Below are 27,535 nucleotides of genomic sequence, written 5' to 3' on the forward strand. Positions count from 1 at the left end.
GGAGTCGGTAGCCCCGCGATGCTGTTTGGGCGGGGATTCCCGATTTTGACCCGGTAACACCGGAGGAACAAGGACATATTTGCAATTCAGGACAGCGAGTGCCTCGGCGCGGGGGAGAACTTGCGAATGGTGGTGTTCCCGTGGATCTGCTGCCGTCATCCTTCGAGGCTGCGTTGGCCATGGTTTGCAAGGTGCTGCCTGAGGAATTCTGGTGAATCTTGTAGATGCCGGGGGAATGAATGACCCTGCCGCCGCCGCTGTCCCCGATCACCGGGAGAAACCTCTCTGCAGTCGACCTGACGTGCGGTGGCTCCGGCCCGTGCCATCTGATTGGTCGTCAGCGCGACCTACGCGGCTACGTAACAGAAACCACGGGGAAAGCACAGCGACTGCTGCAGAGTGATCTTCCGGTCTGGTTGGATATCTTGGAAGGAAGGTAGACGGTAAGGGAATAAAGGAACTTTGAATATCATCAAACTGATGGAAAGGATAGTCGGCAAATATGACCTCCACCGTTGGAGTATTAATGTGCTATCGCTTCTCGGCCTTTTGGCTTGGAATATGTGTAGTTTCTGTTCTTATCAGTTTAATCGCTGATATCTCCCGAAGGTGGGAGTGTTTGTATTAAATGGATTTTTGAGCAGGGAGATGGCTTAAGGGCTTGCTCTGTCCTCTCCATGTATCAGCCTGGTATTGCAGTGTTTCCAGGAATGGTGCACCCAACGCTTACCCAAGTTCAAAAGCAGGTGAATGCAATGTGAATCTCTTGCCTTTGCTAGTTTGCCGTGTTGATGGCAGTCAGTGATTGTTGCATCTATTGTCTTTTCAGTTGCAGGAAACTATCGTCTTTTGTTACGGGTTTCTGTCTTATGAACCTGCTCTGCAGTTACCTGATGAAGGTGCAGCACGCTGAAAGCCAGGACAGGGTAACCCCAACGTGCTACAGGGAACATTCTGGAACCAGGGGCCTGCCAGGAAGGTAACTTGCCATTTGAATGAATGGATTTGCCCTTGTCTGCCGTTTTGGGCTTCTGCGGTCGTTCTTGGAACGTATCCCACCGATGGTACGGCGGTGGCGGGGGGTGGGTGACTGCTGTAATTTCAAAGAACCCCGTTGGGCTGAAACCTGGTGTTGTGGGATTTTTAACACAGTCAAATCAGGTTGTGGATCCCATGACTCAGCCAATGTCAAATGGCTATCAGATCAGCCCCCACAGCCCCTTCCCAACCCCCCCGCCTCCCCCCCCACCCCGAGGCAACAAATTTATCCTAATATTTTCTTGAACAAGGAAGAAATGTCTTTAGTCTGTTTCCTGAATAGAGTGAAACCCCCATCTCTGTTTTTTTCTTCGCAAACTACTGTACGGAAGCGACCTGCTTTAGTAGCTACGTCTGTACGTAAAGATTATTCACGCAGACGATCGCCCAAGGCTGGAACTGGCTTCAGCTCCCTGGTGCCACCAGGCAGCCGTACTAACCACTGATCCACTGTGCCACCCGTACGATTTGGAACGATTTGTCATCATTTGCGGTGCAAGTAGCGAAACAGTTGTCAGTTTGTCAACTGGGTCGGATTATAATGTTGTCAGCGATCTGCAGCAATGTGAACGGAGATGTCGAATCGAGCTGCTGGTGGTGATGAGGCGCGCTTGCAGCGTGACATGTTTACACGGGAGATCAGCTCCCTCCCCATTCTCCACAGAGAGTCGGATACAAGTAGAGAGGATATTGAAAGTGGACGATAAAGAAAGGGTGCACGGACGTAATTCGCTTTTCGCAACTTTTCGGATTGATGCGGAATGCCGAGGAGCGAATCCTGTACGTGAGGGAAACGATGATTGGCATTTATGGCAAGCTACACCAACACAAGGGGAGGCAATGAATAGGATCTTTCCGTCAAGGCCAACATTTCTCGCCCATGCCGAGATCAGCCTGGTGGTGAGCTGCTCTCCGAACCGCTGCAGTCCAAGTGCTGTCGTAGCCCCGCGATGCTGTTTGGGCGGGGATTCCCGATTTTGACCCGGTAACACCGGAGGAACAAGGACATATTTGCAATTCAGGACAGCGAGTGCCTCGGCGGGGGGAGAACTTGCGAATGGTGGTGTTCCCGTGGATCTGCTGCCGTCATCCTTCGAGGCTGCGTTGGCCATGGGTTTGCAAGGTGCTGCCTGAGGAATTCTGGTGAATCTTGTAGATGCCGGGGGAATGAATGACCCTGCCGCCGCCGCTGTCCCCGATCACCGGGAGAAACCTCTCTGCAGTCGACCTGACGTGCGGTGGCTCCGGCCCGTGCCATCTGATTGGTCGTCAGCGCGACCTACGCGGCTACGTAACAGATGGACAGAAAAGCACGGGGAAAGCACAGCGACTGCTGCAGAGTGATCTTCCGGTCTGGTTGGATATCTTGAAGGAAGGTAGACGGTAAGGGAATAAAGGAACTTTGAATATCATCAAACTGATGGAAAGGATAGTCGGCAAATATGACCTCCACCGTTGGAGTATTAATGTGCTATCGCTTCTCGGCCTTTTGGCTTGGAATATGTGTAGTTTCTGTTCTTATCAGTTTAATCGCTGATATCTCCCGAAGGTGGGAGTGTTTGTATTAAATGGATTTTTGGAGCAGGGAGATGGCTTAAGGGCTTGCTCTGTCCTCTCCATGTATCAGCCTGGTATTGCAGTGTTTCCAGGAATGGTGCACCCAACGCTTACCCAAGTTCAAAAGCAGGTGAATGCAATGTGAATCTCTTGCCTTTGCTAGTTTGCCGTGTTGATGGCAGTCAGTGATTGTTGCATCTATTGTCTTTTCAGTTGCAGGAAACTATCGTCTTTTGTTACGGTTTTCTGTCTTATGAACCTGCTCTGCAGTTACCTGATGAAGGTGCAGCACGCTGAAAGCCAGGACAGGGGTAACCCCAACGTGCTACAGGGAACATTCTGGAACCAGGGCCTGCCAGGAAGGTAACTTGCCAATTTGAATGAATGGATTTGCCCTTGTCTGCCGTTTTGGGCTTCTGCGGTCGTTCTTGGAACGTATCCCACCGATGGTACGGCGGTGGCGGGGGGTGGGGTGACTGCTGTAATTTCAAAGAACCCCGTTGGGCTGAACCTGGTGTTGTGGGATTTTTAACACAGTCAAATCAGTTGTGGGATCCCATGACTCAGCCAATGTCAAATGGCTATCAGATCAGCCCCACAGCCCCTTCCCAACCCCCCCGCCTCCCCCCCAACCCCGAGGCAACAAATTTATCCTAATATTTTCTTGAACAAGAAAGAAATGTCTTTAGTCTGTTTCCTGAATAGAGTGAAACCCCCATCTCTGTTTGTTTCTTCGCAAACTACTGTACGGAAGCGACCTGCTTTAGTAGCTACGTCTGTACGTAAAGATTATTCACGCAGACGATCGCCCAAGGCTGAACTGGCTTCAGCTCCCTGGTGCCACCAGGCAGCCGTACTAACCACTGATCCACTGTGCCACCCGTACGATTTGGAACGATTTGTCATCATTTGCGGTGCAAGTAGCGAAACAGTTGTCAGTTTGTCAACTGGGTCGGATTATAATGTTGTCAGCGATCTGCAGCAATGTGAACGGAGATGTCGAATCGAGCTGCTGGTGGTGATGAGGCACGCTTGCAGCGTGACATGTTTACACGGGAGATCAGCTCCCTCCCCATTCTCCACAGAGAGTCGGATACAAGTAGAGAGGATATTGAAAGTGGACGATAAAGAAAGGGTGCACGGACGTAATTCGCTTTTCGCAACTTTTCGGATTGATGCGGAATGCCGAGGAGCGAATCCTGTACGTGAGGGAAACGATGATTGGCATTTATGGCAAGCTACACCAACACAAGGGAGGCAATGAATAGGATCTTTCCGTCAAGGCCAACATTTCTCGCCCATGCCGAGATCAGCCTGGTGGTGAGCTGCTCTCTCGAACCGCTGCAGTCCAAGTGCTGTCGGTAGCCCCGCGATGCTGTTTGGGCGGGGATTCCCGATTTTGACCCGGTAACACCGGAGGAACAAGGACATATTTGCAATTCAGGACAGCGAGTGCCTCGGCGGGGGGAGAACTTGCGAATGGTGGTGTTCCCGTGGATCTGCTGCCGTCATCCTTCGAGGCTGCGTTGGCCATGGGTTTACAAGGTGCTGCCTGAGGAATTCTGGTGAATCTTGTAGATGCCGGGGAATGAATGACCCTGCCGGGGAAATGAATGACCCTGCCGCCGCCGCTGTCCCCGATCACCGGGAGAAACCTCTCTGCAGTCGACCTGACGTGCAGTGGCTCCGGCCCGTGCCATCTGATTGGTCGTCAGCGCGACCTACGCGGCTACGTAACAGAAAACCACGGGTAAAGCACAGCGACTGCTGCAGAGTGATCTCCGGTCTGGTTGGATATCTTGGAAGGAAGGTAGACGGTAAGGGAATAAAGGAACTTTGAATATCATCAAACTGATGGAAAGGATAGTCGGCAAATATGACCTCCACCGTTGAGTATTAATGTGCTATCGCTTCTCGGCCTTTTGGCTTGGAATATGTGTAGTTTCTGTTCTTATCAGTTTAATCGCTGATATCTCCCGAAGGTGGGAGTGTTTGTATTAAATGGATTTTTGGAGCAGGGAGATGGCTTAAGGGCTTGCTCTGTCCTCTCCATGTATCAGCCTGGTATTGCAGTGTTTCCAGGAATGGTGCACCCAACGCTTACCCAAGTTCAAAAGCAGGTGAATGCAATGTGAATCTCTTGCCTTTGCTAGTTTGCCGTGTTGATGGCAGTCAGTGATTGTTGCATCTATTGTCTTTTCAGTTGCAGGAAACTATCGTCTTTTGTTACGGGTTTTCTGTCTTATGAACCTGCTCTGCAGTTACCTGATGAAGGTGCAGCACGCTGAAAGCCAGGACAGGGGTAACCCCAACGTGCTACAGGGAACATTCTGGAACCAGGGGCCTGCCAGGAAGGTAACTTGCCAATTTGAATGAATGGATTTGCCCTTGTCTGCCGTTTGGGCTTCTGCGGTCGTTCTTGGAACGTATCCCACCGATGGTACGGCGGTGGCGGGGGGTGGGGTGACTGCTGTAATTTCAAAGAACCCCGTTGGGCTGAACCCTGGTGTTGTGGGATTTTTAACACAGTCAAATCAGTTGTGGGATCCCATGACTCAGCCAATGTCAAATGGCTATCAGATCAGCCCCCACAGCCCCTTCCCAACCCCCCCGCCTCCCCCCCCAACCCCGAGGCAACAAATTTATCCTAATATTTTCTTGAACAAGAAAGAAATGTCTTTGGTCTGTTTCCTGAATAGAGTGAAACCCCCATCTCTGTTTGTTTCTTCGCAAACTACTGTACGGAAGCGACCTGCTTTAGTAGCTATGTCTGTACGTAAAGATTATTCACGCAGACGATCGCCCAAGGCTGGAACTGGCTTCAGCTCCCTGGTGCCACCAGGCAGCCGTACTAACCACTGATCCACTGTGCCACCCGTACGATTTGGAACGATTTGTCATCATTTGCGGTGCAAGTAGCGAAACAGTTGTCAGTTTGTCAACTGGGTCGGATTATAATGTTGTCAGCGATCTGCAGCAATGTGAACGGAGATGTCGAATCGAGCTGCTGGTGGTGATGAGGCACGCTTGCAGCGTGACATGTTTACACGGGGAGATCAGCTCCCTCCCCATTCTCCACAGAGAGTCGGATACAAGTAGAGAGGATATTGAAAGTGGACGATAAAGAAAGGGTGCACGGACGTAATTCGCTTTTCGCAACTTTTCGGATTGATGCGGAATGCCGAGGAGCGAATCCTGTACGTGAGGGAAACGATGATTGGCATTTATGGGCAAGCTACACCAACACAAGGGGAGGCAATGAATAGGATCTTTCCGTCAAGGCCAACATTTCTCGCCCATGCCGAGATCAGCCTGGTGGTGAGCTGCTCTCTCGAACCGCTGCAGTCCAAGTGCTGTCGGTAGCCCCGCGATGCTGTTTGGGCGGGGATTCCCGATTTTGACCCGGTAACACCGGAGGAACAAGGACATATTTGCAATTCAGGACAGCGAGTGCCTCGGCGCGGGGGAGAACTTGCGAATGGTGGTGTTCCCGTGGATCTGCTGCCGTCATCCTTCGAGGCTGCGTTGGCCATGGGTTTACAAGGTGCTGCCTGAGGAATTCTGGTGAATCTTGTAGATGCCGGGGGAATGAATGACCCTGCCGGGGAATGAATGACCCTGCCGCCGCCGCTGTCCCCGATCACCGGGAGAAACCTCTCTGCAGTCGACCTGACGTGCAGTGGCTCCGGCCCGTGCCATCTGATTGGTCGTCAGCGCGACCTACGCGGCTACGTAACAGAAAACCACGGGTAAAGCACAGCGACTGCTGCAGAGTGATCTTCCGGTCTGGTTGGATATCTGGAAGGAAGGTAGACGGTAAGGGAATAAAGGAACTTTGAATATCATCAAACTGATGGAAAGGATAGTCGGCAAATATGACCTCCACCGTTGGAGTATTAATGTGCTATCGCTTCTCGGCCTTTTGGCTTGGAATATGTGTAGTTTCTGTTCTTATCAGTTTAATCGCTGATACTCCCGAAGGTGGGAGTGTTTGTATTAAATGGATTTTTGGAGCAGGGAGATGGCTTAAGGGCTTGCTCTGTCCTCTCCATGTATCAGCCTGGTATTGCAGTGTTTCCAGGAATGGTGCACCCAACGCTTACCCAAGTTCAAAAGCAGGTGAATGCAATGTGAATCTCTTGCCTTTGCTAGTTTGCCGTGTTGATGGCAGTCAGTGATTGTTGCATCTATTGTCTTTTCAGTTGCAGGAAACTATCGTCTTTTGTTACGGGTTTTCTGTCTTATGAACCTGCTCTGCAGTTACCTGATGAAGGTGCAGCACGCTGAAAGCCAGGACAGGGTAACCCCAACGTGCTACAGGAACATTCTGGAACCAGGGGCCTGCCAGGAAGGTAACTTGCCAATTGAATGAATGGATTTGCCCTTGTCTGCCGTTTTGGGCTTCTGCGGTCGTTCTTGGAACGTATCCCACCGATGGTACGGCGGTGGCGGGGGTGGGGTGACTGCTGTAATTTCAAAGAACCCCGTTGGGCTGAACCCTGGTGTTGTGGGATTTTTAACACAGTCAAATCAGGTTGTGGGATCCCATGACTCAGCCAATGTCAAATGGCTATCAGATCAGCCCCCACAGCCCCTTCCCAACCCCCCCGCCTCCCCCCCCAACCCCGAGGCAACAAATTTATCCTAATATTTTCTTGAACAAGAAGAAATGTCTTTGGTCTGTTTCCTGAATAGAGTGAAAACCCCCATCTCTGTTTGTTTCTTCGCAAACTACTGTACGGAAGCGACCTGCTTTAGTAGCTACGTCTGTACGTAAAGATTATTCACGCAGACGATCGCCCAAGGCTGGAACTGGCTTCAGCTCCCTGGTGCCACCAGGCAGCCGTACTAACCACTGATCCACTGTGCCACCCGTACGATTTGGAACGATTTGTCATCATTTGCGGTGCAAGTAGCGAAACAGTTGTCAGTTTGTCAACTGGGTCGGATTATAATGTTGTCAGCGATCTGCAGCAATGTGAACGGAGATGTCGAATCGAGCTGCTGGTGGTGATGAGGCACGCTTGCAGCGTGACATGTTTACACGGGGAGATCAGCTCCCTCCCCATTCTCCACAGAGAGTCGGATACAAGTAGAGAGGATATTGAAAGTGGACGATAAAGAAAGGGTGCACGGACGTAATTCGCTTTTCGCAACTTTTCGGATTGATGCGGAATGCCGAGGAGCGAATCCTGTACGTGAGGGAAACGATGATTGGCATTTATGGGCAAGCTACACCAACACAAGGGAGGCAATGAATAGGATCTTTCCGTCAAGGCCAACATTTCTCGCCCATGCCGAGATCAGCCTGGTGGTGAGCTGCTCTCTCTCGAACCGCTGCAGTCCAAGTGCTGTCGGTAGCCCCGCGATGCTGTTTGGGCGGGGATTCCCGATTTTGACCCGGTAACACCGGAGGAACAAGGACATATTTGCAATTCAGGACAGCGAGTGCCTCGGCGCGGGGGAGAACTTGCGAATGGTGGTGTTCCCGTGGATCTGCTGCCGTCATCCTTCGAGGCTGCGTTGGCCATGGGTTTACAAGGTGCTGCCTGAGGAATTCTGGTGAATCTTGTAGATGCCGGGAATGAATGACCCTGCCGGGGAATGAATGACCCTGCCGCCGCCGCTGTCCCCGATCACCGGAGAAACCTCTCTGCAGTCGACCTGACGTGCAGTGGCTCCGGCCCGTGCCATCTGATTGGTCGTCAGCGCGACCTACGCGGCTACGTAACAGAAAACCACGGGTAAAGCACAGCGACTGCTGCAGAGTGATCTTCCGGTCTGGTTGGATATCTTGGAAGGAAGGTAGACGGTAAGGGAATAAAGGAACTTTGAATATCATCAAACTGATGGAAAGGATAGTCGGCAAATATGACCTCCACCGTTGGAGTATTAATGTGCTATCGCTTCTCGGCCTTTTGGCTTGGAATATGTGTAGTTTCTGTTCTTATCAGTTTAATCGCTGATATCTCCCGAAGGTGGGAGTGTTTGTATTAAATGGATTTTGGAGCAGGGAGATGGCTTAAGGGCTTGCTCTGTCCTCTCCATGTATCAGCCTGGTATTGCAGTGTTTCCAGGAATGGTGCACCCAACGCTTACCCAAGTTCAAAAGCAGGTGAATGCAATGTGAATCTCTTGCCTTTGCTAGTTTGCCGTGTTGATGGCAGTCAGTGATTGTTGCATCTATTGTCTTTTCAGTTGCAGGAAACTATCGTCTTTTGTTACGGTTTTCTGTCTTATGAACCTGCTCTGCAGTTACCTGATGAAGGTGCAGCACGCTGAAAGCCAGGACAGGGTAACCCCAACGTGCTACAGGGAACATTCTGGAACCAGGGGCCTGCCAGGAAGGTAACTTGCCAATTTGAATGAATGGATTTGCCCTTGTCTGCCGTTTTGGGCTTCTGCGGTCGTTCTTGGAACGTATCCCACCGATGGTACGGCGGTGGCGGGGGTGGGGTGACTGCTGTAATTTCAAAGAACCCCGTTGGGCTGAACCCTGGTGTTGTGGGATTTTTAACACAGTCAAATCAGGTTGTGGGATCCCATGACTCAGCCAATGTCAAATGGCTATCAGATCAGCCCCCACAGCCCCTTCCCAACCCCCCCGCCTCCCCCCCCAACCCCGAGGCAACAAATTTATCCTAATATTTTCTTGAACAAGAAAGAAATGTCTTTGGTCTGTTTCCTGAATAGAGTGAAACCCCCATCTCTGTTTGTTTCTTCGCAAACTACTGTACGGAAGCGACCTGCTTTAGTAGCTACGTCTGTACGTAAAGATTATTCACGCAGACGATCGCCCAAGGCTGGAACTGGCTTCAGCTCCCTGGTGCCACCAGGCAGCCGTACTAACCACTGATCCACTGTGCCACCCGTACGATTTGGAACGATTTGTCATCATTTGCGGTGCAAGTAGCGAAACAGTTGTCAGTTTGTCAACTGGGTCGGATTATAATGTTGTCAGCGATCTGCAGCAATGTGAACGGAGATGTCGAATCGAGCTGCTGGTGGTGATGAGGCACGCTTGCAGCGTGACATGTTTACACGGGGAGATCAGCTCCCTCCCCATTCTCCACAGAGAGTCGGATACAAGTAGAGAGGATATTGAAAGTGGACGATAAAGAAAGGGTGCACGGACGTAATTCGCTTTTCGCAACTTTTCGGATTGATGCGGAATGCCGAGGAGCGAATCCTGTACGTGAGGGAAACGATGATTGGCATTTATGGGCAAGCTACACCAACACAAGGGGAGGCAATGAATAGGATCTTTCCGTCAAGGCCAACATTTCTCGCCCATGCCGAGATCAGCCTGGTGGTGAGCTGCTCTCTCGAACCGCTGCAGTCCAAGTGCTGTCGGTAGCCCCGCGATGCTGTTTGGGCGGGGATTCCCGATTTTGACCCGGTAACACCGGAGGAACAAGGACATATTTGCAATTCAGGACAGCGAGTGCCTCGGCGCGGGGGAGAACTTGCGAATGGTGGTGTTCCCGTGGATCTGCTGCCGTCATCCTTCGAGGCTGCGTTGGCCATGGGTTTACAAGGTGCTGCCTGAGGAATTCTGGTGAATCTTGTAGATGCCGGGGGAATGAATGACCCTGCCGGGGGAATGAATGACCCTGCCGCCGCCGCTGTCCCCGATCACCGGGAGAAACCTCTCTGCAGTCGACCTGACGTGCAGTGGCTCCGGCCCGTGCCATCTGATTGGTCGTCAGCGCGACCTACGCGGCTACGTAACAGAAAACCACGGGTAAAGCACAGCGACTGCTGCAGAGTGATCTTCCGGTCTGGTTGGATATCTTGGAAGGAAGGTAGACGGTAAGGGAATAAAGGAACTTTGAATATCATCAAACTGATGGAAAGGATAGTCGGCAAATATGACCTCCACCGTTGGAGTATTAATGTGCTATCGCTTCTCGGCCTTTTGGCTTGGAATATGTGTAGTTTCTGTTCTTATCAGTTTAATCGCTGATATCTCCCGAAGGTGGGAGTGTTTGTATTAAATGGATTTTTGGAGCAGGGAGATGGCTTAAGGGCTTGCTCTGTCCTCTCCATGTATCAGCCTGGTATTGCAGTGTTTCCAGGAATGGTGCACCCAACGCTTACCCAAGTTCAAAAGCAGGTGAATGCAATGTGAATCTCTTGCCTTTGCTAGTTTGCCGTGTTGATGGCAGTCAGTGATTGTTGCATCTATTGTCTTTTCAGTTGCAGGAAACTATCGTCTTTTGTTACGGGTTTTCTGTCTTATGAACCTGCTCTGCAGTTACCTGATGAAGGTGCAGCACGCTGAAAGCCAGGACAGGGGTAACCCCAACGTGCTACAGGGAACATTCTGGAACCAGGGCCTGCCAGGAAGGTAACTTGCCAATTTGAATGAATGGATTTGCCCTTGTCTGCCGTTTTGGCTTCTGCGGTCGTTCTTGGAACGTATCCCACCGATGGTACGGCGGTGGGGGGGGGGGGGTGACTGCTGTAATTTCAAAGAACCCCGTTGGGCTGAACCCTGGTGTTGTGGGATTTTTAACACAGTCAAATCAGGTTGTGGGATCCCATGACTCAGCCAATGTCAAATGGCTATCAGATCAGCCCCCACAGCCCCTTCCCAACCCCCCCCCCCCCCCCCAACCCCGAGGCAACAAATTTATCCTAATATTTTCTTGAACAAGAAAGAAATGTCTTTGGTCTGTTTCCTGAATAGAGTGAAACCCCCATCTCTGTTTGTTTCTTCGCAAACTACTGTACGGAAGCGACCTGCTTTAGTAGCTACGTCTGTACGTAAAGATTATTCACGCAGACGATCGCCCAAGGCTGGAACTGGCTTCAGCTCCCTGGTGCCACCAGGCAGCCGTACTAACCACTGATCCACTGTGCCACCCGTACGATTTGGAACGATTTGTCATCATTTGCGGTGCAAGTAGCGAAACAGTTGTCAGTTTGTCAACTGGGTCGGATTATAATGTTGTCAGCGATCTGCAGCAATGTGAACGGAGATGTCGAATCGAGCTGCTGGTGGTGATGAGGCACGCTTGCAGCGTGACATGTTTACACGGGAGATCAGCTCCCTCCCCATTCTCCACAGAGAGTCGGATACAAGTAGAGAGGATATTGAAAGTGGACGATAAAGAAAGGGTGCACGGACGTAATTCGCTTTTCGCAACTTTTCGGATTGATGCGGAATGCCGAGGAGCGAATCCTGTACGTGAGGGAAACGATGATTGGCATTTATGGGCAAGCTACACCAACACAAGGGGAGGCAATGAATAGGATCTTTCCGTCAAGGCCAACATTTCTCGCCCATGCCGAGATCAGCCTGGTGGTGAGCTGCTCTCTCGAACCGCTGCAGTCCAAGTGCTGTCGGTAGCCCCGCGATGCTGTTTGGGCGGGATTCCCGATTTTGACCCGGTAACACCGGAGGAACAAGGACATATTTGCAATTCAGGACAGCGAGTGCCTCGGCGCGGGGGAGAACTTGCGAATGGTGGTGTTCCCGTGGATCTGCTGCCGTCATCCTTCGAGGCTGCGTTGGCCATGGGTTTACAAGGTGCTGCCTGAGGAATTCTGGTGAATCTTGTAGATGCCGGGGAATGAATGACCCTGCCGGGGAATGAATGACCCTGCCGCCGCCGCTGTCCCCGATCACCGGGAGAAACCTCTCTGCAGTCGACCTGACGTGCAGTGGCTCCGGCCCGTGCCATCTGATTGGTCGTCAGCGCGACCTACGCGGCTACGTAACAGAAAAGCACGGGGAAAGCACAGCGACTGCTGCAGAGTGATCTTCCGGTCTGGTTGGATATCTTGGAAGGAAGGTAGACGGTAAGGGAATAAAGGAACTTTGAATATCATCAAACTGATGGAAAGGATAGTCGGCAAATATGACCTCCACCGTTGGAGTATTAATGTGCTATCGCTTCTCGGCCTTTTGGCTTGGAATATGTGTAGTTTCTGTTCTTATCAGTTTAATCGCTGATATCTCCCGAAGGTGGGAGTGTTTGTATTAAATGGATTTTTGGAGCAGGGAGATGGCTTAAGGGCTTGCTCTGTCCTCTCCATGTATCAGCCTGGTATTGCAGTGTTTCCAGGAATGGTGCACCCAACGCTTACCCAAGTTCAAAAGCAGGTGAATGCAATGTGAATCTCTTGCCTTTGCTAGTTTGCCGTGTTGATGGCAGTCAGTGATTGTTGCATCTATTGTCTTTTCAGTTGCAGGAAACTATCGTCTTTTGTTACGGGTTTTCTGTCTTATGAACCTGCTCTGCAGTTACCTGATGAAGGTGCAGCACGCTGAAAGCCAGGACAGGGGTAACCCCAACGTGCTACAGGGAACATTCTGGAACCAGGGGCCTGCCAGGAAGGTAACTTGCCAATTTGAATGAATGGATTTGCCCTTGTCTGCCGTTTTGGGCTTCTGCGGTCGTTCTTGGAACGTATCCCACCGATGGTACGGCGGTGGCGGGGGGTGGGGTGACTGCTGTAATTTCAAAGAACCCCGTTGGGCTGAACCTGGTGTTGTGGGATTTTTAACACAGTCAAATCAGGTTGTGGGATCCCATGACTCAGCCAATGTCAAATGGCTATCAGATCAGCCCCCACAGCCCCTTCCCAACCCCCCCGCCTCCCCCCCCCCCCCCCGAGGCAACAAATTTATCCTAATATTTTCTTGAACAAGAAGAAATGTCTTTGGTCTGTTTCCTGAATAGAGTGAAACCCCCATCTCTGTTTGTTTCTTCGCAAACTACTGTACGGAAGCGACCTGCTTTAGTAGCTACGTCTGTACGTAAAGATTATTCACGCAGACGATCGCCCAAGGCTGGAACTGGCTTCAGCTCCCTGGTGCCACCAGGCAGCCGTACTAACCACTGATCCACTGTGCCACCCGTACGATTTGGAACGATTTGTCATCATTTGCGGTGCAAGTAGCGAAACAGTTGTCAGTTTGTCAACTGGGTCGGATTATAATGTTGTCAGCGATCTGCAGCAATGTGAACGGAGATGTCGAATCGAGCTGCTGGTGGTGATGAGGCGCGCTTGCAGCGTGACATGTTTACACGGGAGATCAGCTCCCTCCCCATTCTCCACAGAGAGTCGGATACAAGTAGAGAGGATATTGAAAGTGGACGATAAAGAAAGGGTGCACGGACGTAATTCGCTTTTCGCAACTTTTCGGATTGATGCGGAATGCCGAGGAGCGAATCCTGTACGTGAGGGAAACGATGATTGGCATTTATGGGCAAGCTACACCAACACAAGGGGAGGCAATGAATAGGATCTTTCCGTCAAGGCCAACATTTCTCGCCCATGCCGAGATCAGCCTGGTGGTGAGCTGCTCTCTCGAACCGCTGCAGTCCAAGTGCTGTCGGTAGCCCCGCGATGCTGTTTGGGCGGGGATTCCCGATTTTGACCCGGTAACACCGGAGGAACAAGGACATATTTGCAATTCAGGACAGCGAGTGCCTCGGCGGGGGAGAACTTGCGAATGGTGGTGTTCCCGTGGATCTGCTGCCGTCATCCTTCGAGGCTGCGTTGGCCATGGGTTTGCAAGGTGCTGCCTGAGGAATTCTGGTGAATCTTGTAGATGCCGGGGAATGAATGACCCTGCCGCCGCCGCTGTCCCCGATCACCGGGAGAAACCTCTCTGCAGTCGACCTGACGTGCGGTGGCTCCGGCCCGTGCCATCTGATTGGTCGTCAGCGCGACCTACGCGGCTACGTAACAGATGGACAGAAAAGCACGGGGAAAGCACAGCGACTGCTGCAGAGTGATCTTCCGGTCTGGTTGGATATCTTGGAAGGAAGGTAGACGGTAAGGGAATAAAGGAACTTTGAATATCATCAAACTGATGGAAAGGATAGTCGGCAAATATGACCTCCACCGTTGGAGTATTAATGTGCTATCGCTTCTCGGCCTTTTGGCTTGGAATATGTGTAGTTTCTGTTCTTATCAGTTTAATCGCTGATATCTCCCGAAGGTGGGAGTGTTTGTATTAAATGGATTTTTGGAGCAGGGAGATGGCTTAAGGGCTTGCTCTGTCCTCTCCATGTATCAGCCTGGTATTGCAGTGTTTCCAGGAATGGTGCACCCAACGCTTACCCAAGTTCAAAAGCAGGTGAATGCAATGTGAATCTCTTGCCTTTGCTAGTTTGCCGTGTTGATGGCAGTCAGTGATTGTTGCATCTATTGTCTTTTCAGTTGCAGGAAACTATCGTCTTTTGTTACGGTTTTCTGTCTTATGAACCTGCTCTGCAGTTACCTGATGAAGGTGCAGCACGCTGAAAGCCAGGACAGGGGTAACCCCAACGTGCTACAGGGAACATTCTGGAACCAGGGGCCTGCCAGGAAGGTAACTTGCCAATTTGAATGAATGGATTTGCCCTTGTCTGCCGTTTTGGGCTTCTGCGGTCGTTCTTGGAACGTATCCCACCGATGGTACGGCGGTGGCGGGGGGTGGGGTGACTGCTGTAATTTCAAAGAACCCCGTTGGGCTGAACCCTGGTGTTGTGGGATTTTTAACACAGTCAAATCAGGTTGTGGGATCCCATGACTCAGCCAATGTCAAATGGCTATCAGATCAGCCCCCACAGCCCCTTCCCAACCCCCCCGCCTCCCCCCCCAACCCCGAGGCAACAAATTTATCCTAATATTTTCTTGAACAAGAAAGAAATGTCTTTGGTCTGTTTCCTGAATAGAGTGAAACCCCCATCTCTGTTTGTTTCTTCGCAAACTACTGTACGGAAGCGACCTGCTTTAGTAGCTATGTCTGTACGTAAAGATTATTCACGCAGACGATCGCCCAAGGCTGGAACTGGCTTCAGCTCCCTGGTGCCACCAGGCAGCCGTACTAACCACTGATCCACTGTGCCACCCGTACGATTTGGAACGATTTGTCATCATTTGCGGTGCAAGTAGCGAAACAGTTGTCAGTTTGTCAACTGGGTCGGATTATAATGTTGTCAGCGATCTGCAGCAATGTGAACGGAGATGTCGAATCGAGCTGCTGGTGGTGATGAGGCACGCTTGCAGCGTGACATGTTTACACGGGGAGATCAGCTCCCTCCCCATTCTCCACAGAGAGTCGGATACAAGTAGAGAGGATATTGAAAGTGGACGATAAAGAAAGGGTGCACGGACGTAATTCGCTTTTCGCAACTTTTCGGATTGATGCGGAATGCCGAGGAGCGAATCCTGTACGTGAGGGAAACGATGATTGGCATTTATGGGCAAGCTACACCAACACAAGGGGAGGCAATGAATAGGATCTTTCCGTCAAGGCCAACATTTCTCGCCCATGCCGAGATCAGCCTGGTGGTGAGCTGCTCTCTCGAACCGCTGCAGTCCAAGTGCTGTCGGTAGCCCCGCGATGCTGTTTGGGCGGGGATTCCCGATTTTGACCCGGTAACACCGGAGGAACAAGGACATATTTGCAATTCAGGACAGCGAGTGCCTCGGCGCGGGGGAGAACTTGCGAATGGTGGTGTTCCCGTGGATCTGCTGCCGTCATCCTTCGAGGCTGCGTTGGCCATGGGTTTACAAGGTGCTGCCTGAGGAATTCTGGTGAATCTTGTAGATGCCGGGGGAATGAATGACCCTGCCGGGGAATGAATGACCCTGCCGCCGCCGCTGTCCCCGATCACCGGGAGAAACCTCTCTGCAGTCGACCTGACGTGCAGTGGCTCCGGCCCGTGCCATCTGATTGGTCGTCAGCGCGACCTACGCGGCTACGTAACAGAAAACCACGGGTAAAGCACAGCGACTGCTGCAGAGTGATCTTCCGGTCTGGTTGGATATCTTGGAAGGAAGGTAGACGGTAAGGGAATAAAGGAACTTTGAATATCATCAAACTGATGGAAAGGATAGTCGGCAAATATGACCTCCACCGTTGGAGTATTAATGTGCTATCGCTTCTCGGCCTTTTGGCTTGGAATATGTGTAGTTTCTGTTCTTATCAGTTTAATCGCTGATATCTCCCGAAGGTGGGAGTGTTTGTATTAAATGGATTTTTGGAGCAGGGAGATGGCTTAAGGGCTTGCTCTGTCCTCTCCATGTATCAGCCTGGTATTGCAGTGTTTCCAGGAATGGTGCACCCAACGCTTACCCAAGTTCAAAAGCAGGTGAATGCAATGTGAATCTCTTGCCTTTGCTAGTTTGCCGTGTTGATGGCAGTCAGTGATTGTTGCATCTATTGTCTTTTCAGTTGCAGGAAACTATCGTCTTTTGTTACGGGTTTTCTGTCTTATGAACCTGCTCTGCAGTTACCTGATGAAGGTGCAGCACGCTGAAAGCCAGGACAGGGGTAACCCCAACGTGCTACAGGGAACATTCTGGAACCAGGGGCCTGCCAGGAAGGTAACTTGCCAATTTGAATGAATGGATTTGCCCTTGTCTGCCGTTTTGGGCTTCTGCGGTCGTTCTTGGAACGTATCCCACCGATGGTACGGCGGTGGCGGGGGTGGGGTGACTGCTGTAATTTCAAAGAACCCCGTTGGGCTGAACCCTGGTGTTGTGGGATTTTTAACACAGTCAAATCAGTTGTGGGATCCCATGACTCAGCCAATGTCAAATGGCTATCAGATCAGCCCCCACAGCCCCTTCCCAACCCCCCCGCCTCCCCCCCCAACCCCGAGGCAACAAATTTATCCTAATATTTTCTTGAACAAGAAGAAATGTCTTTGGTCTGTTTCCTGAATAGAGTGAAACCCCCATCTCTGTTTGTTTCTTCGCAAACTACTGTACGGAAGCGACCTGCTTTAGTAGCTACGTCTGTACGTAAAGATTATTCACGCAGACGATCGCCCAAGGCTGGAACTGGCTTCAGCTCCCTGGTGCCACCAGGCAGCCGTACTAACCACTGATCCACTGTGCCACCCGTACGATTTGGAACGATTTGTCATCATTTGCGGTGCAAGTAGCGAAACAGTTGTCAGTTTGTCAACTGGGTCGGATTATAATGTTGTCAGCGATCTGCAGCAATGTGAACGGAGATGTCGAATCGAGCTGCTGGTGGTGATGAGGCACGCTTGCAGCGTGACATGTTTACACGGGGAGATCAGCTCCCTCCCCATTCTCCACAGAGAGTCGGATACAAGTAGAGAGGATATTGAAAGTGGACGATAAAGAAAGGGTGCACGGACGTAATTCGCTTTTCGCAACTTTTCGGATTGATGCGGAATGCCGAGGAGCGAATCCTGTACGTGAGGGAAACGATGATTGGCATTTATGGGCAAGCTACACCAACACAAGGGGAGGCAATGAATAGGATCTTTCCGTCAAGGCCAACATTTCTCGCCCATGCCGAGATCAGCCTGGTGGTGAGCTGCTCTCTCGAACCGCTGCAGCCAAGTGCTGTCGGTAGCCCCGCGATGCTGTTTGGGCGGGGATTCCCGATTTTGACCCGGTAACACCGGAGGAACAAGGACATATTTGCAATTCAGGACAGCGAGTGCCTCGGCGCGGGGGAGAACTTGCGAATGGTGGTGTTCCCGTGGATCTGCTGCCGTCATCCTTCGAGGCTGCGTTGGCCATGGGTTTACAAGGTGCTGCCTGAGGAATTCTGGTGAATCTTGTAGATGCCGGGGAAATGAATGACCCTGCCGGGGAATGAATGACCCTGCCGCCGCCGCTGTCCCCGATCACCGGAGAAACCTCTCTGCAGTCGACCTGACGTGCAGTGGCTCCGGCCCGTGCCATCTGATTGGTCGTCAGCGCGACCTACGCGGCTACGTAACAGAAAACCACGGGTAAAGCACAGCGACTGCTGCAGAGTGATCTTCCGGTCTGGTTGGATATCTTGGAAGGAAGGTAGACGGTAAGGGAATAAAGGAACTTTGAATATCATCAAACTGATGGAAAGGATAGTCGGCAAATATGACCTCCACCGTTGGAGTATTAATGTGCTATCGCTTCTCGGCCTTTTGGCTTGGAATATGTGTAGTTTCTGTTCTTATCAGTTTAATCGCTGATATCTCCCGAAGGTGGGAGTGTTTGTATTAAATGGATTTTTGGAGCAGGGAGATGGCTTAAGGGCTTGCTCTGTCCTCTCCATGTATCAGCCTGGTATTGCAGTGTTTCCAGGAATGGTGCACCCAACGCTTACCCAAGTTCAAAAGCAGGTGAATGCAATGTGAATCTCTTGCCTTTGCTAGTTTGCCGTGTTGATGGCAGTCAGTGATTGTTGCATCTATTGTCTTTTCAGTTGCAGGAAACTATCGTCTTTTGTTACGGGTTTTCTGTCTTATGAACCTGCTCTGCAGTTACCTGATGAAGGTGCAGCACGCTGAAAGCCAGGACAGGGGTAACCCCAACGTGCTACAGGGAACATTCTGGAACCAGGGGCCTGCCAGGAAGGTAACTTGCCAATTTGAATGAATGGATTTGCCCTTGTCTGCCGTTTTGGGCTTCTGCGGTCGTTCTTGGAACGTATCCCACCGATGGTACGGCGGTGGCGGGGGGTGGGTGACTGCTGTAATTTCAAAGAACCCCGTTGGGCTGAACCCTGGTGTTGTGGGATTTTTAACACAGTCAAATCAGGTTGTGGGATCCCATGACTCAGCCAATGTCAAATGGCTATCAGATCAGCCCCCACAGCCCCTTCCCAACCCCCCCGCCTCCCCCCCCAACCCCGAGGCAACAAATTTATCCTAATATTTTCTTGAACAAGAAAGAAATGTCTTTGGTCTGTTTCCTGAATAGAGTGAAACCCCCATCTCTGTTTGTTTCTTCGCAAACTACTGTACGGAAGCGACCTGCTTTAGTAGCTACGTCTGTACGTAAAGATTATTCACGCAGACGATCGCCCAAGGCTGGAACTGGCTTCAGCTCCCTGGTGCCACCAGGCAGCCGTACTAACCACTGATCCACTGTGCCACCCGTACGATTTGGAACGATTTGTCATCATTTGCGGTGCAAGTAGCGAAACAGTTGTCAGTTTGTCAACTGGGTCGGATTATAATGTTGTCAGCGATCTGCAGCAATGTGAACGGAGATGTCGAATCGAGCTGCTGGTGGTGATGAGGCACGCTTGCAGCGTGACATGTTTACACGGGGAGATCAGCTCCCTCCCCATTCTCCACAGAGAGTCGGATACAAGTAGAGAGGATATTGAAAGTGGACGATAAAGAAAGGGTGCACGGACGTAATTCGCTTTTCGCAACTTTTCGGATTGATGCGGAATGCCGAGGAGCGAATCCTGTACGTGAGGGAAACGATGATTGGCATTTATGGGCAAGCTACACCAACACAAGGGGAGGCAATGAATAGGATCTTTCCGTCAAGGCCAACATTTCTCGCCCATGCCGAGATCAGCCTGGTGGTGAGCTGCTCTCTCGAACCGCTGCAGTCCAAGTGCTGTCGGTAGCCCCGCGATGCTGTTTGGGCGGGATTCCCGATTTTGACCCGGTAACACCGGAGGAACAAGGACATATTTGCAATTCAGGACAGCGAGTGCCTCGGCGCGGGGGAGAACTTGCGAATGGTGGTGTTCCCGTGGATCTGCTGCCGTCATCCTTCGAGGCTGCGTTGGCCATGGGTTTACAAGGTGCTGCCTGAGGAATTCTGGTGAATCTTGTAGATGCCGGGGAATGAATGACCCTGCCGGGGGAATGAATGACCCTGCCGCCGCCGCTGTCCCCGATCACCGGGAGAAACCTCTCTGCAGTCGACCTGACGTGCAGTGGCTCCGGCCCGTGCCATCTGATTGGTCGTCAGCGCGACCTACGCGGCTACGTAACAGAAAACCACGGGTAAAGCACAGCGACTGCTGCAGAGTGATCTTCCGGTCTGGTTGGATATCTTGGAAGGAAGGTAGACGGTAAGGGAATAAAGGAACTTTGAATATCATCAAACTGATGGAAAGGATAGTCGGCAAATATGACCTCCACCGTTGGAGTATTAATGTGCTATCGCTTCTCGGCCTTTTGGCTTGGAATATGTGTAGTTTCTGTTCTTATCAGTTTAATCGCTGATATCTCCCGAAGGTGGGAGTGTTTGTATTAAATGGATTTTTGGAGCAGGGAGATGGCTTAAGGGCTTGCTCTGTCCTCTCCATGTATCAGCCTGGTATTGCAGTGTTTCCAGGAATGGTGCACCCAACGCTTACCCAAGTTCAAAAGCAGGTGAATGCAATGTGAATCTCTTGCCTTTGCTAGTTTGCCGTGTTGATGGCAGTCAGTGATTGTTGCATCTATTGTCTTTTCAGTTGCAGGAAACTATCGTCTTTTGTTACGGGTTTTCTGTCTTATGAACCTGCTCTGCAGTTACCTGATGAAGGTGCAGCACGCTGAAAGCCAGGACAGGGGTAACCCCAACGTGCTACAGGGAACATTCTGGAACCAGGGGCCTGCCAGGAAGGTAACTTGCCAATTTGAATGAATGGATTTGCCCTTGTCTGCCGTTTTGGGCTTCTGCGGTCGTTCTTGGAACGTATCCCACCGATGGTACGGCGGTGGCGGGGGTGGGGTGACTGCTGTAATTTCAAAGAACCCCGTTGGGCTGAAACCTGGTGTTGTGGGATTTTTAACACAGTCAAATCAGGTTGTGGGATCCCATGACTCAGCCAATGTCAAATGGCTATCAGATCAGCCCCCACAGCCCCTTCCCAACCCCCCCGCCTCCCCCCCACACCCCCGAGGCAACAAATTTATCCTAATATTTTCTTGAACAAGGAAGAAATGTCTTTAGTCTGTTTCCTGAATAGAGTGAAACCCCCATCTCTGTTTGTTTCTTCGCAAACTACTGTACGGAAGCGACCTGCTTTAGTAGCTACGTCTGTACGTAAAGATTATTCACGCAGACGATCGCCCAAGGCTGGAACTGGCTTCAGCTCCCTGGTGCCACCAGGCAGCCGTACTAACCACTGATCCACTGTGCCACCCGTACGATTTGGAACGATTTGTCATCATTTGCGGTGCAAGTAGCGAAACAGTTGTCAGTTTGTCAACTGGGTCGGATTATAATGTTGTCAGCGATCTGCAGCAATGTGAACGGAGATGTCGAATCGAGCTGCTGGTGGTGATGAGGCGCGCTTGCAGCGTGACATGTTTACACGGGAGATCAGCTCCCTCCCCATTCTCCACAGAGAGTCGGATACAAGTAGAGAGGATATTGAAAGTGGACGATAAAGAAAGGGTGCACGGACGTAATTCGCTTTTCGCAACTTTTCGGATTGATGCGGAATGCCGAGGAGCGAATCCTGTACGTGAGGGAAACGATGATTGGCATTTATGGGCAAGCTACACCAACACAAGGGAGGCAATGAATAGGATCTTTCCGTCAAGGCCAACATTTCTCGCCCATGCCGAGATCAGCCTGGTGGTGAGCTGCTCTCTCGAACCGCTGCAGTCCAAGTGCTGTCGGTAGCCCCGCGATGCTGTTTGGGCGGGGATTCCCGATTTTGACCCGGTAACACCGGAGGAACAAGGACATATTTGCAATTCAGGACAGCGAGTGCCTCGGCGGGGGGGAGAACTTGCGAATGGTGGTGTTCCCGTGGATCTGCTGCCGTCATCCTTCGAGGCTGCGTTGGCCATGGGTTTGCAAGGTGCTGCCTGAGGAATTCTGGTGAATCTTGTAGATGCCGGGGGAATGAATGACCCTGCCGCCGCCGCTGTCCCCGATCACCGGAGAAACCTCTCTGCAGTCGACCTGACGTGCGGTGGCTCCGGCCCGTGCCATCTGATTGGTCGTCAGCGCGACCTACGCGGCTACGTAACAGATGGACAGAAAAGCACGGGGAAAGCACAGCGACTGCTGCAGAGTGATCTTCCGGTCTGGTTGGATATCTTGGAAGGAAGGTAGACGGTAAGGGAATAAAGGAACTTTGAATATCATCAAACTGATGGAAAGGATAGTCGGCAAATATGACCTCCACCGTTGGAGTATTAATGTGCTATCGCTTCTCGGCCTTTTGGCTTGGAATATGTGTAGTTTCTGTTCTTATCAGTTTAATCGCTGATATCTCCCGAAGGTGGGAGTGTTTGTATTAAATGGATTTTTGGAGCAGGGAGATGGCTTAAGGGCTTGCTCTGTCCTCTCCATGTATCAGCCTGGTATTGCAGTGTTTCCAGGAATGGTGCACCCAACGCTTACCCAAGTTCAAAAGCAGGTGAATGCAATGTGAATCTCTTGCCTTTGCTAGTTTGCCGTGTTGATGGCAGTCAGTGATTGTTGCATCTATTGTCTTTTCAGTTGCAGGAAACTATCGTCTTTTGTTACGGGTTTTCTGTCTTATGAACCTGCTCTGCAGTTACCTGATGAAGGTGCAGCACGCTGAAAGCCAGGACAGGGGTAACCCCAACGTGCTACAGGGAACATTCTGGAACCAGGGGCCTGCCAGGAAGGTAACTTGCCAATTTGAATGAATGGATTTGCCCTTGTCTGCCGTTTTGGGCTTCTGCGGTCGTTCTTGGAACGTATCCCACCGATGGTACGGCGGTGGCGGGGGGTGGGGTGACTGCTGTAATTTCAAAGAACCCCGTTGGGCTGAACCCTGGTGTTGTGGGATTTTTAACACAGTCAAATCAGGTTGTGGGATCCCATGACTCAGCCAATGTCAAATGGCTATCAGATCAGCCCCCACAGCCCCTTCCCAACCCCCCCGCCTCCCCCCCCAACCCCGAGGCAACAAATTTATCCTAATATTTTCTTGAACAAGAAAGAAATGTCTTTGGTCTGTTTCCTGAATAGAGTGAAACCCCCATCTCTGTTTGTTTCTTCGCAAACTACTGTACGGAAGCGACCTGCTTTAGTAGCTACGTCTGTACGTAAAGATTATTCACGCAGACGATCGCCCAAGGCTGGAACTGGCTTCAGCTCCCTGGTGCCACCAGGCAGCCGTACTAACCACTGATCCACTGTGCCACCCGTACGATTTGGAACGATTTGTCATCATTTGCGGTGCAAGTAGCGAAACAGTTGTCAGTTTGTCAACTGGGTCGGATTATAATGTTGTCAGCGATCTGCAGCAATGTGAACGGAGATGTCGAATCGAGCTGCTGGTGGTGATGAGGCACGCTTGCAGCGTGACATGTTTACACGGGAGATCAGCTCCCTCCCCATTCTCCACAGAGAGTCGGATACAAGTAGAGAGGATATTGAAAGTGGACGATAAAGAAAGGGTGCACGGACGTAATTCGCTTTTCGCAACTTTTCGGATTGATGCGGAATGCCGAGGAGCGAATCCTGTACGTGAGGGAAACGATGATTGGCATTTATGGGCAAGCTACACCAACACAAGGGAGGCAATGAATAGGATCTTTCCGTCAAGGCCAACATTTCTCGCCCATGCCGAGATCAGCCTGGTGGTGAGCTGCTCTCTCGAACCGCTGCAGTCCAAGTGCTGTCGGTAGCCCCGCGATGCTGTTTGGGCGGGGATTCCCGATTTTGACCCGGTAACACCGGAGGAACAAGGACATATTTGCAATTCAGGACAGCGAGTGCCTCGGCGCGGGGGAGAACTTGCGAATGGTGGTGTTCCCGTGGATCTGCTGCCGTCATCCTTCGAGGCTGCGTTGGCCATGGGTTTACAAGGTGCTGCCTGAGGAATTCTGGTGAATCTTGTAGATGCCGGGGAATGAATGACCCTGCCGGGGAATGAATGACCCTGCCGCCGCCGCTGTCCCCGATCACCGGGAGAAACCTCTCTGCAGTCGACCTGACGTGCAGTGGCTCCGGCCCGTGCCATCTGATTGGTCGTCAGCGCGACCTACGCGGCTACGTAACAGAAAACCACGGGTAAAGCACAGCGACTGCTGCAGAGTGATCTTCCGGTCTGGTTGGATATCTTGGAAGGAAGGTAGACGGTAAGGGAATAAAGGAACTTTGAATATCATCAAACTGATGGAAAGGATAGTCGGCAAATATGACCTCCACCGTTGGAGTATTAATGTGCTATCGCTTCTCGGCCTTTTGGCTTGGAATATGTGTAGTTTCTGTTCTTATCAGTTTAATCGCTGATATCTCCCGAAGGTGGGAGTGTTTGTATTAAATGGATTTTTGGAGCAGGGAGATGGCTTAAGGGCTTGCTCTGTCCTCTCCATGTATCAGCCTGGTATTGCAGTGTTTCCAGGAATGGTGCACCCAACGCTTACCCAAGTTCAAAAGCAGGTGAATGCAATGTGAATCTCTTGCCTTTGCTAGTTTGCCGTGTTGATGGCAGTCAGTGATTGTTGCATCTATTGTCTTTTCAGTTGCAGGAAACTATCGTCTTTTGTTACGGGTTTTCTGTCTTATGAACCTGCTCTGCAGTTACCTGATGAAGGTGCAGCACGCTGAAAGCCAGGACAGGGGTAACCCCAACGTGCTACAGGAACATTCTGGAACCAGGGGCCTGCCAGGAAGGTAACTTGCCAATTTGAATGAATGGATTTGCCCTTGTCTGCCGTTTTGGGCTTCTGCGGTCGTTCTTGGAACGTATCCCACCGATGGTACGGCGGTGGCGGGGGTGGGGTGACTGCTGTAATTTCAAAGAACCCCGTTGGGCTGAACCCTGGTGTTGTGGGATTTTTAACACAGTCAAATCAGGTTGTGGATCCCATGACTCAGCCAATGTCAAATGGCTATCAGATCAGCCCCCACAGCCCCTTCCCAACCCCCCCGCCTCCCCCCCCAACCCCGAGGCAACAAATTTATCCTAATATTTTCTTGAACAAGAAAGAAATGTCTTTGGTCTGTTTCCTGAATAGAGTGAAACCCCCATCTCTGTTTGTTTCTTCGCAAACTACTGTACGGAAGCGACCTGCTTTAGTAGCTACGTCTGCACGTAAAGATTATTCACGCAGACGATCGCCCAAGGCTGGAACTGGCTTCAGCTCCCTGGTGCCACCAGGCAGCCGTACTAACCACTGATCCACTGTGCCACCCGTACGATTTGGAACGATTTGTCATCATTTGCGGTGCAAGTAGCGAAACAGTTGTCAGTTTGTCAACTGGGTCGGATTATAATGTTGTCAGCGATCTGCAGCAATGTGAACGGAGATGTCGAATCGAGCTGCTGGTGGTGATGAGGCACGCTTGCAGCGTGACATGTTTACACGGGGAGATCAGCTCCCTCCCCATTCTCCACAGAGAGTCGGATACAAGTAGAGAGGATATTGAAAGTGGACGATAAAGAAAGGGTGCACGGACGTAATTCGCTTTTCGCAACTTTTCGGATTGATGCGGAATGCCGAGGAGCGAATCCTGTACGTGAGGGAAACGATGATTGGCATTTATGGGCAAGCTACACCAACACAAGGGAGGCAATGAATAGGATCTTTCCGTCAAGGCCAACATTTCTCGCCCATGCCGAGATCAGCCTGGTGGTGAGCTGCTCTCTCGAACCGCTGCAGTCCAAGTGCTGTCGGTAGCCCCGCGATGCTGTTTGGGCGGGGATTCCCGATTTTGACCCGGTAACACCGGAGGAACAAGGACATATTTGCAATTCAGGACAGCGAGTGCCTCGGCGCGGGGGAGAACTTGCGAATGGTGGTGTTCCCGTGGATCTGCTGCCGTCATCCTTCGAGGCTGCGTTGGCCATGGGTTTACAAGGTGCTGCCTGAGGAATTCTGGTGAATCTTGTAGATGCCGGGGAATGAATGACCCTGCCGGGGAATGAATGACCCTGCCGCCGCCGCTGTCCCCGATCACCGGGAGAAACCTCTCTGCAGTCGACCTGACGTGCAGTGGCTCCGGCCCGTGCCATCTGATTGGTCGTCAGCGCGACCTACGCGGCTACGTAACAGAAAACCACGGGTAAAGCACAGCGACTGCTGCAGAGTGATCTTCCGGTCTGGTTGGATATCTTGGAAGGAAGGTAGACGGTAAGGGAATAAAGGAACTTTGAATATCATCAAACTGATGGAAAGGATAGTCGGCAAATATGACCTCCACCGTTGGAGTATTAATGTGCTATCGCTTCTCGGCCTTTTGGCTTGGAATATGTGTAGTTTCTGTTCTTATCAGTTTAATCGCTGATATCTCCCGAAGGTGGGAGTGTTTGTATTAAATGGATTTTTGGAGCAGGGAGATGGCTTAAGGGCTTGCTCTGTCCTCTCCATGTATCAGCCTGGTATTGCAGTGTTTCCAGGAATGGTGCACCCAACGCTTACCCAAGTTCAAAAGCAGGTGAATGCAATGTGAATCTCTTGCCTTTGCTCGTTTGCCGTGTTGATGGCAGTCAGTGATTGTTGCATCTATTGTCTTTTCAGTTGCAGGAAACTATCGTCTTTTGTTACGGGTTTTCTGTCTTATGAACCTGCTCTGCAGTTACCTGATGAAGGTGCAGCACGCTGAAAGCCAGGACAGGGGTAACCCCAACGTGCTACAGGGAACATTCTGGAACCAGGGGCCTGCCAGGAAGGTAACTTGCCAATTTGAATGAATGGATTTGCCCTTGTCTGCCGTTTTGGGCTTCTGCGGTCGTTCTTGGAACGTATCCCACCGATGGTACGGCGGTGGGGGGGTGGGGTGACTGCTGTAATTTCAAAGAACCCCGTTGGGCTGAACCTGGTGTTGTGGGATTTTTAACACAGTCAAATCAGGTTGTGGGATCCCATGACTCAGCCAATGTCAAATGGCTATCAGATCAGCCCCCACAGCCCCTTCCCAACCCCCCCCCCCCCCCCCCCCCGAGGCAACAAATTTATCCTAATATTTTCTTGAACAAGAAGAAATGTCTTTGGTCTGTTTCCTGAATAGAGTGAAACCCCCATCTCTGTTTGTTTCTTCGCAAACTACTGTACGGAAGCGACCTGCTTTAGTAGCTACGTCTGTACGTAAAGATTATTCACGCAGACGATCGCCCAAGGCTGGAACTGGCTTCAGCTCCCTGGTGCCACCAGGCAGCCGTACTAACCACTGATCCACTGTGCCACCCGTACGATTTGGAACGATTTGTCATCATTTGCGGTGCAAGTAGCGAAACAGTTGTCAGTTTGTCAACTGGGTCGGATTATAATGTTGTCAGCGATCTGCAGCAATG

General features: G+C 51.3%; 14 non-coding genes across 14 annotated transcripts; all 14 read left to right on the top strand.

Moving 5' to 3' along the window:
• The first annotated feature begins 533 nt into the window (after positions 1-533).
• LOC132831908 (U2 spliceosomal RNA) lies at positions 534-724 on the top strand. Its single transcript, XR_009646858.1, has one exon. It is a non-coding gene; the product is annotated as a U2 spliceosomal RNA (small nuclear RNA).
• A 1,787-nt stretch (positions 725-2,511) lies between these two features.
• On the top strand, positions 2,512-2,703 carry LOC132831558 (U2 spliceosomal RNA). The gene has a single exon (XR_009646521.1). It is a non-coding gene; the product is annotated as a U2 spliceosomal RNA (small nuclear RNA).
• A 1,798-nt stretch (positions 2,704-4,501) lies between these two features.
• LOC132831559 (U2 spliceosomal RNA) lies at positions 4,502-4,693 on the top strand. The gene has a single exon (XR_009646522.1). It is a non-coding gene; the product is annotated as a U2 spliceosomal RNA (small nuclear RNA).
• A 1,808-nt stretch (positions 4,694-6,501) lies between these two features.
• Positions 6,502-6,692, top strand: LOC132831888 (U2 spliceosomal RNA). Its single transcript, XR_009646838.1, has one exon. It is a non-coding gene; the product is annotated as a U2 spliceosomal RNA (small nuclear RNA).
• Positions 6,693-8,497: 1,805 nt separating this feature from the next.
• LOC132831913 (U2 spliceosomal RNA) lies at positions 8,498-8,688 on the top strand. Its single transcript, XR_009646863.1, has one exon. It is a non-coding gene; the product is annotated as a U2 spliceosomal RNA (small nuclear RNA).
• A 1,809-nt stretch (positions 8,689-10,497) lies between these two features.
• LOC132831560 (U2 spliceosomal RNA) lies at positions 10,498-10,689 on the top strand. Its single transcript, XR_009646523.1, has one exon. It is a non-coding gene; the product is annotated as a U2 spliceosomal RNA (small nuclear RNA).
• A 1,803-nt stretch (positions 10,690-12,492) lies between these two features.
• On the top strand, positions 12,493-12,684 carry LOC132831561 (U2 spliceosomal RNA). Its single transcript, XR_009646524.1, has one exon. It is a non-coding gene; the product is annotated as a U2 spliceosomal RNA (small nuclear RNA).
• Positions 12,685-14,478: 1,794 nt separating this feature from the next.
• On the top strand, positions 14,479-14,670 carry LOC132831562 (U2 spliceosomal RNA). Its single transcript, XR_009646525.1, has one exon. It is a non-coding gene; the product is annotated as a U2 spliceosomal RNA (small nuclear RNA).
• Positions 14,671-16,480: 1,810 nt separating this feature from the next.
• LOC132831563 (U2 spliceosomal RNA) lies at positions 16,481-16,672 on the top strand. The gene has a single exon (XR_009646526.1). It is a non-coding gene; the product is annotated as a U2 spliceosomal RNA (small nuclear RNA).
• Positions 16,673-18,478: 1,806 nt separating this feature from the next.
• LOC132831564 (U2 spliceosomal RNA) lies at positions 18,479-18,670 on the top strand. Its single transcript, XR_009646527.1, has one exon. It is a non-coding gene; the product is annotated as a U2 spliceosomal RNA (small nuclear RNA).
• A 1,809-nt stretch (positions 18,671-20,479) lies between these two features.
• Positions 20,480-20,671, top strand: LOC132831565 (U2 spliceosomal RNA). Its single transcript, XR_009646528.1, has one exon. It is a non-coding gene; the product is annotated as a U2 spliceosomal RNA (small nuclear RNA).
• Positions 20,672-22,467: 1,796 nt separating this feature from the next.
• Positions 22,468-22,659, top strand: LOC132831567 (U2 spliceosomal RNA). The gene has a single exon (XR_009646530.1). It is a non-coding gene; the product is annotated as a U2 spliceosomal RNA (small nuclear RNA).
• Positions 22,660-24,467: 1,808 nt separating this feature from the next.
• Positions 24,468-24,659, top strand: LOC132831568 (U2 spliceosomal RNA). Its single transcript, XR_009646531.1, has one exon. It is a non-coding gene; the product is annotated as a U2 spliceosomal RNA (small nuclear RNA).
• Positions 24,660-26,465: 1,806 nt separating this feature from the next.
• Positions 26,466-26,657, top strand: LOC132831569 (U2 spliceosomal RNA). The gene has a single exon (XR_009646532.1). It is a non-coding gene; the product is annotated as a U2 spliceosomal RNA (small nuclear RNA).
• The last annotated feature ends 878 nt before the right edge of the window (positions 26,658-27,535 follow it).

The sequence above is a fragment of the Hemiscyllium ocellatum genome, chromosome 33 (assembly GCF_020745735.1).
Source record: "Hemiscyllium ocellatum isolate sHemOce1 chromosome 33, sHemOce1.pat.X.cur, whole genome shotgun sequence".
In the NCBI taxonomy this organism is placed as follows: domain Eukaryota; kingdom Metazoa; phylum Chordata; class Chondrichthyes; order Orectolobiformes; family Hemiscylliidae; genus Hemiscyllium; species Hemiscyllium ocellatum.